This window comes from Solanum dulcamara, chromosome 5 (genome assembly GCF_947179165.1).
Source record: "Solanum dulcamara chromosome 5, daSolDulc1.2, whole genome shotgun sequence".
Classification (NCBI taxonomy): Eukaryota; Viridiplantae; Streptophyta; class Magnoliopsida; order Solanales; family Solanaceae; genus Solanum; species Solanum dulcamara.
Window position 1 is genome coordinate 68,792,546 of NC_077241.1, and position 12,374 is coordinate 68,804,919.

Consider the following 12,374-nt stretch of genomic DNA (forward strand, 5'->3'; position numbering starts at 1 on the left):
TTTATTTATAGAGGAAAATTGACTTGGTCCCTAAGTTAGGGTTCCTATCTTTTCTCCCAAGGAATCCACATAATACACATTCACTATAATATAAATATGTTTATAACACTCATCGTTAGATGTCTATTTGATAAATTATGTGCCTCGTTAAAACCTTACTATATAAATTGGCTTTTGAAAATTCTTCAAGAGTTTCAGTTCAAGCCATCAACTTGTATAACAATACAAAAGATTCTTGATTGATTTAATTCATATGAGGATTATAAATAACTTTTTCAAGAATTGGTATATGCTTCATGCATTTTGAATATGACAATATTCAAAAATAAATGCATGACATCTTCTAGTGTCTAGATTGCAAGTCAAATAAGCTTAACGCTTACCAAGATGCATCATTCCACTTAATAATTATTTCTATGTCAGCATGTAGTGAAGAAAAAAGGGTACACATATCTAATATAGGCATTTTAGGATGCGTCATTAAAAACAAACCCAATGGGACAAAACCTTGTGAGGGAAAAAGTGTACATCGCGTATTAACTCCCCTTAATAAGAACATCACAATTCAAAGACTTAAATCTTCGTATCCCAAGCTTCTGCACCATCTTCTCGAAAGTTGTAGTTGGTAGAGACTTAGTGAATAAATCAGCCATAGTATTACTTGAGCAAAACTATTGCACGTTGATATCACCATTCTTGGGAGCTCATATCTATAGAAAAGCTTGGGCAAAATTTGATTCGTTCTCTCCTTTTATAAATCATCACTTCAGGATCATAGAATTCTGTAAGTTCCTAACTTCAACTTCTTTAAGCAAATAATTTGTTGCCTTTTGAAAACTCTTCTAGAGTTTCAATTCAAGTCATCAACTTGCATAACAATACAAAAGATTCTTGATTGATTTAATTCATATGAGAATTATAAATAACTTGTTCAAGAATTTGTATATGCTTCATGCATTTTGAATCCTCCAGATGTTTTCATATTAATTTTGTCAAATGAAAATATTCAATAATAAATGAATGACATCTTCTAATGTCTAGATTGCAAGTCAAATAAGTTTTACGCTTACCAGGATGCATCATTCTACTTGATAATTATTTTTGTGTCAGCATGCTTTAATAGACCTTAGAATTCAGATCTTTATAAGCTTTTACAATATTGCGCTATATTGTATCACAGAAATCGTCAACGATATATCATTTGAATCGATTCACAATGGGACATAACTTATGAGATCTCACACTTCATTATTTTTAGGTATTTATCCCTCTCATGAGATTTCATGAAGTGTTATGTGGTAGGCTCTTCAAGAGTACATTACTTCCTCATTACGATCATTTTAATCATTTGCTCCTCCCATTTTCAAGGACTATTTTATTTAGAACTGATTGATCTATCATGTTTCATGCATGTCGTAGACTCTGTCCTTCAGGGATATTCAATAGGAGCATTTCCAACTCTTGATTGCTTATTATCTCCTATGTTAGACGAACTAACATATATTTCAATCTATTTAGGAGAATCCAACTTTATGCATCAATGGTATATTTATTAATCATATACCGCGCATCAAAATTATTAGATGGAAATTACATGGTCCTTGACCATTAATCAATTGAGAGAGAAATTGATTATAAATTATTAGTCCGATACCTACAACTATTTTCGTATGCAATTTATCATATTTCAGACTATGAAACTTTACTCTCATAAGCAATGATTGACTATTTATCTGAGGCATTTAATGTCACATCAGCTTGGATACTTATCAATATTATCAAGATGAATTGTCTTGATTACATATTCTAAAAGTTGTGCTCTTAACTCAATTATTTTGCACAAATAATTTTGCGAATGTCAAACTGTAGGTTGACGATAAAAGTATGCGTGTTATCATATATATGCATCTATTTATCATATCACATGACAAGTGAACGGGCCCATATTCACCTTTTATACTTTTCAGAATTTAGGGAATTCAATCCCAATATTAATTGATCCAATCAACTTATCATGAGAACAAGCAACTCAAAGAATTCTTAAAGAATCTTCTAATTCTTTTAATATGCACGGGATGACAAAATTATTCACGTCAACTAAAAATATTATTTGTACTAATAAACTCCAAGTTTACAATGACATGTGCTATTTTCTTGAGTAAATTTCATAGTTACTACTTCAGAAGTATATTTCAGATATATTTCTTCTCAATTAGTCTACTTCTTCTGAAGGTGAGTCGTGATCTCATCACGATAAAATGCACATCCATATTAATAAGCTTCACTTTTGTACTACCACATTCACTTCAATATTGGATTTATTCAATCCCAATTGATAGACAATAATTATTAAATGATTGAGATGAAAACTCTATGGCATTATCAAGACAAATGGACTTAATTTGATTATCAAAAAACTGTGTCCGTAATTATATTGTTTATGCCAACAATTTTGCAAACGTCAAGTTGCGAGATGGCAATAGACACACATGAAACCATCTAGAAGAAACATATATTAGGACCATACAATATCTAAACAACCCACTATGTGGGTGAATAGGTCCATAAATATCCCCATGTATACGTTCCAAGAACGCAGGGGGCTCAATCTCAACTTCCGTTGGTGATAGTCTCACAATTAACTTGTCTTGATAACAACCAGTACAAGATAAATTCACTATTTAAAATAATCTTTAGATTCTATAATAGATATCCATTTGAATTTTCTATAATTTATCTCATCATTATCAAAAGTCCTCATTCTTCATGAATGGAACGCAATCATCGAAGCATATCAAATTATGATATTTTATTACCTCATTCCACGTTTTTGTGCATTATTCAACCACTTGTCTTCTTTCAGACATATTATACATTGCTACCACATTCACATCAAAGGATGAAGCAAATTCAATGGAATAGGTTTCATGACTTTTTCATCAAAACACATTATTTTTCTTTAGTCATCATTATATCATCACTATGGTGCATTAGGACTTAAACCCAATGTCTTATCCATATAAACGGTTCCTAGGCCATAAATCGATGAGACTTGAAACCAACATCTTTCATCACGGTGCATCAGGATTCGAACCTGATGTCTTCCCCTCTTGGTGCGATTGGACATGAATCCATCATCTTACCCATATAAAGACGTTTTAGGCCATATATCAATGAGACTTAAACCCATTATCTAATCAACATGATGCATCGAAAATATAACCCAATGTCTTGCTCTTTTGGTGTGATAGGGCTTAAATTATCCTCAAACCAATGACATAACAGATCACAATTTTTTGATAAATCATTGACAATAAATTATAATTGTATCAACAAATATTTTGAAGTATTAATAAACTATTATTCACAATGATGTGACGTGGACATACTAAATCTTCATGAGCCATAAGAATGCATATGTCCAGTACTTACTCGATCAAAGTCATATCAATTACATAAATAATAAATATCTTTTTAAAATCGGTGAACCAACCATAGAAAAGAGGGAACCTTTCTGATATGAAAGCTTTAGTATAACTCAAGTAATATTGATGGTTATTAGAAATATTTTTTCAGAATAATATTACACCAACTTCAAGACTTTTTGGCATACTAACATGTAATACTATTGTACATGAATCAACTTAAGAGACATATATCTTTAGTATGCAAATAACTTCTCTCTAAAAAGAAAAGCTCCAGCTTCTCACTACAGCCTGCAACATGGATAAAGAGGACCATGAAATGAGCGATCAAGAAATGGATCTTCTTCATCGGAGTACAAAAAAAACAAAAGGTAGCAGGAGCATCAATGACTTCTAATAGCAAAGTTTCTTGGAATCTCTTAAAGCATCAATAGAAGAACCTGACTAAACTATGTTACTCAGAGTCTGGATAATATAAACTTTCAAGATGAACAAGAAAACCCCCAAAACCATCCAAATTTCATTCCTATATCCACTGAACACAAATATCGACTATACTCTTCTTGGAAACTATCCCTTATCTTTAAACTAGTTGGAAAAAATGGGATATGTCTACTTCCAGAACCGCCTTCAATCCCTTTGGCAACCTACTGAATAAATAACTCTTATAGACCTTAGTGAAGACTTCTATCTCATCAAACTTAGTAAATCAGAAAATTATGAAAAAATACTTCATCAAGGACCTTGGTTTCTAGGTCCTCACTTCATCTCTATTAGGAAATGGGAACCAAAATTCAACTCCTTAACGACTAAGTTAAATTTCTTAACTGTTTGGATAAGGTTACCAGAACTTCTAACAGAATTCTAGGACCTCAACATTTTACAAAAATAGGCAACCAAATAGGAAGTATCCTTAAAATAGATACTGCTACCATGACCACCTCTAGGAGAAGATACGCTAGAATTTGTATACTTGCTCCAAAATCACACATTCATTCAATCTCATTATATCAGCGAAAGACTCAACTCACAAGAATACTATTCATAAATAAGGACAAAGGTCAACCATCTATCCAATCAACAACTAGTAAGAATGAAACTAGTCAAAACGAAACAAATCAACATCATCAACACTCTAGTCCATGAAGCCTCTTTCAGCAATCTAAGAGGTGCCAATGACAGGTTCATCACTACCATAAATCAAATAAAGAAAAGCTAACTTAAAGATGAAAAGATAACTGCGGTATTCTCCAAAAAAAGAGAGGACTCACCAACTATCTGGAAGCGAACAGATCCTCAACGGTGCACCTGTTGATGATTTCTAATCCCTGTTTCTGCATCATAAAATGATGCAGGCCTAAATGGACGTCAGTACGTGGAATGTACGAGTATGAAAAATGGTAGAATGAAACATGCATCATGGTAGAATCAAATCAACTCAGAATCCCAACTCAGAAGAAGAAACAACTCAATCAAGATGTCCTAAGTCTAAACAAGACTAGGATTTAGACAATACCAATCATATACAATCCAATCCAATCCATTCCAAATCCAACTCAGAGTACTATCAAGATCTTTATGGGAGTTTCTCTTTTCCGACAACTATCACTTATGAGCCAGTGATAGTACAATAAGTCGACATTGTTGCCACGTCCATTCATACCTTGTAAGGGTAGAAATGAATCAACAATCATGGATCTGTAATCAATCAAGTCCTATCATGTCAGGATAGTAATTTAGGAAATATCCGACTTTAACGGTTCAATCCTCTCCTACCTTTGGTGATGTAGTTATTGGGTTCGAGTTATTACTTACTCTTATCCGATTCGGTGCTCGATACTCCTCCCAAGACTCCATGCTCATAAAACTCTATCCAATCAGTTCATGTAGTCGTTTTGACAAGTATCATTTGGACCCTTATCAATTCATCAATTCTATCACAATCAAATCTCTCGATTGATCATATTATCCAATTAATCCCAATCACATTTTTCAAGAGTAGTTTAGATATACATTTATAATAACATTTAATCTTATCCATTCATTCAGATAATCTTTGGGGCTAAATCGTGATTTATCAAGACTCCACATTAACAATTAAGGAGACTCAAAATATTTAAGCTTATAACAAAATATGTATAACAACTATAACACCCCAGAATTTTTTTCCTCAAAGACTCGAACATTTCTTCACATGTGTGTAGACTCGAACCGAAGGACTTGTAATTTTATATATGAGTTAGAATTAATTCCTAAGTATTTAAAGTGTGTTAGATGTGTTTAGGGATCTCTAACACCAAGTCGAGTCCAAAAAATTCCAATCGATTAAGTTTTCGGATGAGTTAGTATAAGGGTCAACTTCAAACGACTATATCTCTTTGAATATAATAAACTGGTAGCCCACAACCTACCAAATTAAAGGTCTTTGAGTCTTCTTTCCAACGCCACTAAGATTGCCTTTTTCTACAGAATAGTACTGCAGGAATTTCAAGCTGAACTCTAATTGCAGAAAATTTAGGCTTGGCGCTCCAGTGGCGCCCGGTGCCACTATAGCGCCAGAAAATAGCCTCAATAATTTGATCCTTGGCACGATGCGCCACTATTAGGTGTGCAGGGTTTTAAGCCCATTTTGGCTTGGTCTGCAGTGGCGCGACGCGCCACTATAGCGCCAGCAGGATTTTTTTTCCAGTTTTCCAAATTTTGAAGAGGGGCAATTTGGACATTTTCCCTAAACATATATACACTAACATAGGATGTTTTGGGATCATTTTTCAGCCTTCTCACCTCCTAAAAATCCTAATCTTCATCCCCTCTTCTCTTCCAAACATCTCCAACAAGATTTGCCCTCAAAAGCTCAAGGATTCAAGCTTCCCATTGAAGACCCAACAACAAGGTTTCTTCAAAATCTACTCTAAGGTATGTAAGGCTAACCTAAAATATGGATTGAGTTCTTCCATATGCCCCATAGATGTGTTGGATGAAAATGGTGAAAAGCTTGAACCTTCTATGAAGGTTTTCTTGAAATTTTCCTAAACTCTAGAATATTTTTATGTACTAGTAATTGATTGGTGGTTTTCATGACTTAAATTCTTGAATAGTTATATTTCATATTATTGACTACAAATTAATTTTTGTATATGAATTTATATGTATTGATGGTGTTCTTGAGTTGAGTTTTATTGAGAGTATGGATTCATGTATTCATTCACATGAACCCAAGATGAGATTTCTTTTATCATAATTATCTTGAGGTTGAGATTGATATTTTTGTGTGTATACATTGGTTGGGATGAAAAGAATAAATTGGGGTAGTTATGAATGTGAAAGGCATAAAAAAGAACGAAATCTTGGTAGAGTTAGAATGTCTTTTTGTGTCTATAAATTGAACATAGAATTAAATAAGGATTTTGGAGTAGATGTTTGATGTTGATGTGATGATGATGTGAATGATGATATTTTATGATGATGTGATGATGATGTTTGATGATGATGTGAATGATGATATTTGATGATGATGTGAATGAAGAGGTTATGTTGATGAGGATGTTGTGTGATGAAGTGGATTGAAGTCTAATGTGATTATGTGATATATGATTTGCATAAATTGATTTGATTGGAGTCTTATGAACATTTTGAAAATAAATGATCTTTTGGGAAGGAGTTTTAAATAAATGATTTGTGAACATTTTTGCATAAACTATTTATACACTATTTTGAGTTTAAAGAGTAATTATTTTCATCTTTGATTTAGAGGAGGTTGAGCATAAATTGAGTTTGAAAAAGTCTCTTAAATTCTCATTTTTGAACATGAGTATTTTGAGTATAAATTAGTTGAGCATTTTTACTTAAAAATGTCGATTTTTGAGATTGAGTTGAGATTGTATCAATTTTAAAGAGAAGGATTTGATGATTGAAATGAGTTGATTTGAAAGAAGGTCCAATGAGGCCAGATTTGATTGAGTTTTGAAAAGAGTCCAATGAGACTAAATGAGTTGATTTGAAAGAGTCCAATGAGACCAAATGAGTATTTTGAGTATTTTACTCACTTGATAGATATGAGCATATTGAGTATTGGGAGGAGTATCGAGCACCGAATTGGGTAAGAGTATAGTCCATACTCGAACCAATAAACTACGTCGCCAAACGTAGGAAAGGATTGAACCGTTAAAGTCGGATGTTTCCTAAATTACTGTCCTGACATGATAGGACTTGATTGGTTATGGATCCATGATTGTTGATTCGTTCTTACCCTGGCAAGGTATGAACGGACGTGGAAACAACGTCGGCATGTTGTACTATCACTCACTCATATGGTGATAATTGTCGGTTAAAGAAACTCCCAATTGAAGGGATTGTGCTTGATATGATTGGTTTGATTGTGATTGTAGATGATTGGGTTGAATTGTAAAACATTGCATAATTTAATTTGCATATCTATTGAATTGAACCCTTTGACTTTATGGTGGAGTTGATTGCATATGATTGGATTGGATGATATGTGATTGGATTGTGTATGATTGGATCGGATTAGGTGATATGTGATGGATTGGATTAAATGATATATGATTGGATAGTGTACGATTGGATCGGATTGGATTAGATGATATGTGGTTGGGTTGGATAGAATGATGTGTGATTGGGTTGAATAGAATGGTATGTGATTGGATTGGATCGGATTGTATATGATTGGATTGGATCGGATCGTATATGACCGGATTGAACTGATTGTATATGATTGGATTGAATCGGATGATATATAATTGGATTGGATCGGATTGTACATGATTGGATTGGATTGTATGGTATATGATTGGTCTTTATCTAAAAATATATTCTTACTTTAGACTTATGACACTTTGATTGAGTCTCTCTTATCTTTATGACTCGAGATATTTGAACCGGTATTATTCTACCTTGAGGTATGTTTCATTCTGCCATATTACATACTCGTACATTTCATGTACTGACGTCCATTTGGACCTGCATCGTTTCATGATGCAGAGACAGGTTTAAGAGATCGTCAATAGGAGCACCATTGAGGATCTATACACACTCAGCGTATTGGTGAGTCCTCCCCTACATTCGGAGGATACCGCTTGTGTTATTCTTGCGTCGAGTTAGCCCTTTTTATTTTGATTTGAGGTAGCCATGAACATGTCATTGGCACTAATTAGATAGTAGTGATAGAGACTTCATAGACTAGATAGTGACGGGTCAATTGAGTATTTTATTTTCTTGAATTGTTCTTGTCAAATTATTTAATGACAAAGATGGGAGTTTGATTGTTGGCCCTTGGCCTTTCTTTCTTGAGTTAGGTCGTTAATTGGGATTGTCCACCAAATTATCTCTTTATTTTAAGCCTTCCGCTAATTGATTAAAGGAATGGGTATGTGATTGGATCAAGTGGTTCACTTGGGGACCAGCAATGGTCTTCGAGTGCTGGCCACGTCTAGGGTACCCTCCCGAGGCGTGACAACAACTCATACCAATCAACTCTTAGACCCAATCATAGTATAAGAATATTGTAATATAGGAATCAAATCGGGTTCATGGGGATGAAGACATGAAGCATTTATCAATTTCTCAACTCATCAACATCAACATAACAAAATCAAGTTAGTAGATGTAAAAACTCATTAGGACATAGATTTATCAAGAAAACTCAATTCATATGAACATTTAACTCAAAGAAGATGTAGGTCACATGGGTGAATTCAATCCATGTTATGAGCAACCTTACATACCTGAATTTTAGGAGTTATTGGATAAAAGTGTTGGGTTTGGAACCTTGTAGCTTGAAGTTGCGAAACCAATCTATGGATTTGTGAAGGAGATCTTGAACTTGGGATCTTTAGATCTCCCAATATTGGAGAAATCTCTTTATTGAAGTTCTTGATCTTTGAGAGAAGTAGAATTTGGGATTTTGAGAGTATCTCTACGTATAAGAATATTATTAGGTTGAAAGATTGAGAAAAATCACCTTTTAATGAATCCCGTCGGCAATTTCAGCGAGCTGGAGGTCTCCTCACCGAACCATTCGGTGAGTCGCCAAAGGGTTTTGAGCTCGCCTAAAATAACAGTTTATGGAGGGTTTCAGATCCATTTGGCGAGCTAAATCGTCTTGTCCCTGAACCATTCGGCGAGTTGCCAAATTGGCAGGTGAGCTCGTTGAATTGTTATGTCCGGACATGCTTCAGTAAAATGATCATAACTTTTTACTCCAAACTCCAAAAAATGCAATCTTGGTAAGGTTGGAAAGAAGATTCAAAGACCTTTAATTTGATAGGCCATGGTCCATCAATTCGTTATATACTATGATATATGGTCGTTTTAAGTTGACCCTTATACGAACTCATTCGGAAACTTAGCCGATAGAAATTCTTTGTACTTGACTTGGTTTTAGGGATCCCTTTATGACCCTAAATCACATCTAATACACTTTGAATACTTATGAATTGATCCTAGATCATATATACAATTTGAAGTCTTTGAATTCAAGCCTATACGCATACAAAGAATGGTATGAATCTTAATGTAGAAATTTTGAGGTGTAACATTAACACTCTACCATTCCTTTTTCCTAGGCAGAAACTCGAACCATTACTAAAACCAAAGACCATAGTCGACCAACCATCCTTACTCACACCAAAGGATGGGAAGCCATCTCAACCATCACCCATCCCCACCACCACCTCCAACCTATCCCCATCACCTTCCAGCCCAAGAAATGTCAATCTACATTTCACACAATCCTGCGTTCCAGAACCTAATAAATCCTCTGACCCCATTCGACCGAAGCTTCTCGACTCTGAATTCACATTTACTAGAAATCTTCCCCAATGCAGTTCAAACATCACCTTATTCAACTTGGGAAGGAATGATGGACTTGACACACAACGAAATCGGTCCCATTCGTCTATCCAATCTGATCGAAGAAAGGCTAACAAACAGCTATATAAGACTAGGAACAACTCAACTAGAATTGACTCAAAAGCTGACAACTCTGGAATTCTATCACATACTACACTATCCCATTCCCCTATCCACCCTGAACATGCAACATCTCTTCCTTATACATCAACTCAACAGCTTTGTCAACTCCTCTCTACAACAAATATTGGAAATGCACAACCCAAATCTGGCAAACGAGGAAACAGTGAACAACGAAGAGGACGAGAATATGAAGGATCAAGTAGTACCGAAAATGACATCGAGAGAGCCATCATCCCCTACATTGAGAGAAGAGGCACCAAGCATCCTAGATCCTCTAATGCAAACTCTTTATTTGAGGAATCCATTGACTTTGGACACATCACTAAGTATAGAAAGGAAGTTCCTAATCAAAGTTCCATGAGAAGTGAACAAAGCAGACATCAACATAAGATGATGCAACTCTCAGGATATGATGAAGTATGTAGCACTGATCATTCTATCAACAAAAAGGAAACCGACCATGGAAACCAAAATTGGAACAAACAAACCAGTAAATGTGAACCTGGATATATCACTGATGCCAAGAGGGAGCTCCAACCCAACACAGGGATCATTGATGAAGATATTACTTTGGAATTGTTGGGGAGCACATAATGCCAACTTCTTAATGAATATGCGGGCACTAATGGATAGCTACAATCCTACTATACTAGCACTCACTGAAACAAAAATGGAGGATCATAACAAACTCCTACAGGCTCTAGATTTCACTGATGTTATCCAAGTTCCAGTTGTAGGGTACTCTGGAGGAATAGCTTCATTTTGGATAGCTCTGAGGTTACAATTAAACCATTTGTGCTTACAGAGCAGGAAATTCATGCTACAGTGGAGGTAAGTTCTACCTTTCCAAAATGGATTTTATCTATAATCTACGCTAAGAATGTACATAATTTGAGGAATGTATTGTGGAATAACCTACGTAGTATAGCTACAAATATTACTGGTCCTTGGTTGATCGGAGGGGACTTTAACAAAATCACTAATGCCTCCAAAAAATTTGGAGGAAGACCTATTAATAATATAAATGCTCTTTCTTTATAAATTGTTTAGATGATATTGATATGATAGATTTGGGATTCACGGGACAAAAATACACTTGGTCGAATAAGCATAAAAACAATAGAACTTTTATAATGGAACGGCTAGATCGATTTCTAAGCAACAATGCTTGGATCAACCTTTTCTCGTATTCGAGTATTATCCACCTTCCTCGAACACACTCAAACCATTGTCCCATACTTCTGAACTGCCTTAAAAATTCTCATGACTCAAAAAAAAAAATTAGGTTCGAATCTATGTGGCTAAGACACCCTAGTTTTCCAAACATAGTGACGAGTATTTGGAAAATAATAATAATTATAATAATGCATTAGAAAGATTCCTAACCTTTGTAGAAATTTGGAACAAAGAATCTTTCGGAAAAATTTTCAAACAAAAGAAATGTATCCTTAATAGGCTTAACGGACTACAAAAACTGGATGTTTTACATAAAACCCCTTTCACCTAGATTTGGAAGACTCTCTAACTAATGATTTTAATGAAATTCTTAAAAGAGAAGAGGATTTTTTTAGAAATTAAAATCTAGATTCCAATGGTTAAGTGAAGGGGGCGCTAATACTAAATTCTTCCACGCTATCATTACCAATCGAAGACGTACAAATAGAATCCTTGGCTTAAACGACTCTGTGGAAAATTAGAAGTTTGATCCGGAAGTCATAAAAAATATCATCCTCAACCACTTCAAAAATATCTACACCACTGAATTAACTAAAAGTGATTACCAAAACCCTAACATATGCAAAAACGCTCTCTCTATGGAAGAAAGGGAAGCTATGGGAAGAGCCCTTGAAAAAGAGGAGATAAAGAATGCAATTTTCTCCTTCAAACCCCAGAAATCCCCGGGACCATATGGTCTTCACCCCTTGTTCTTTCAAAAATTTTGGCAGGACACTGAAG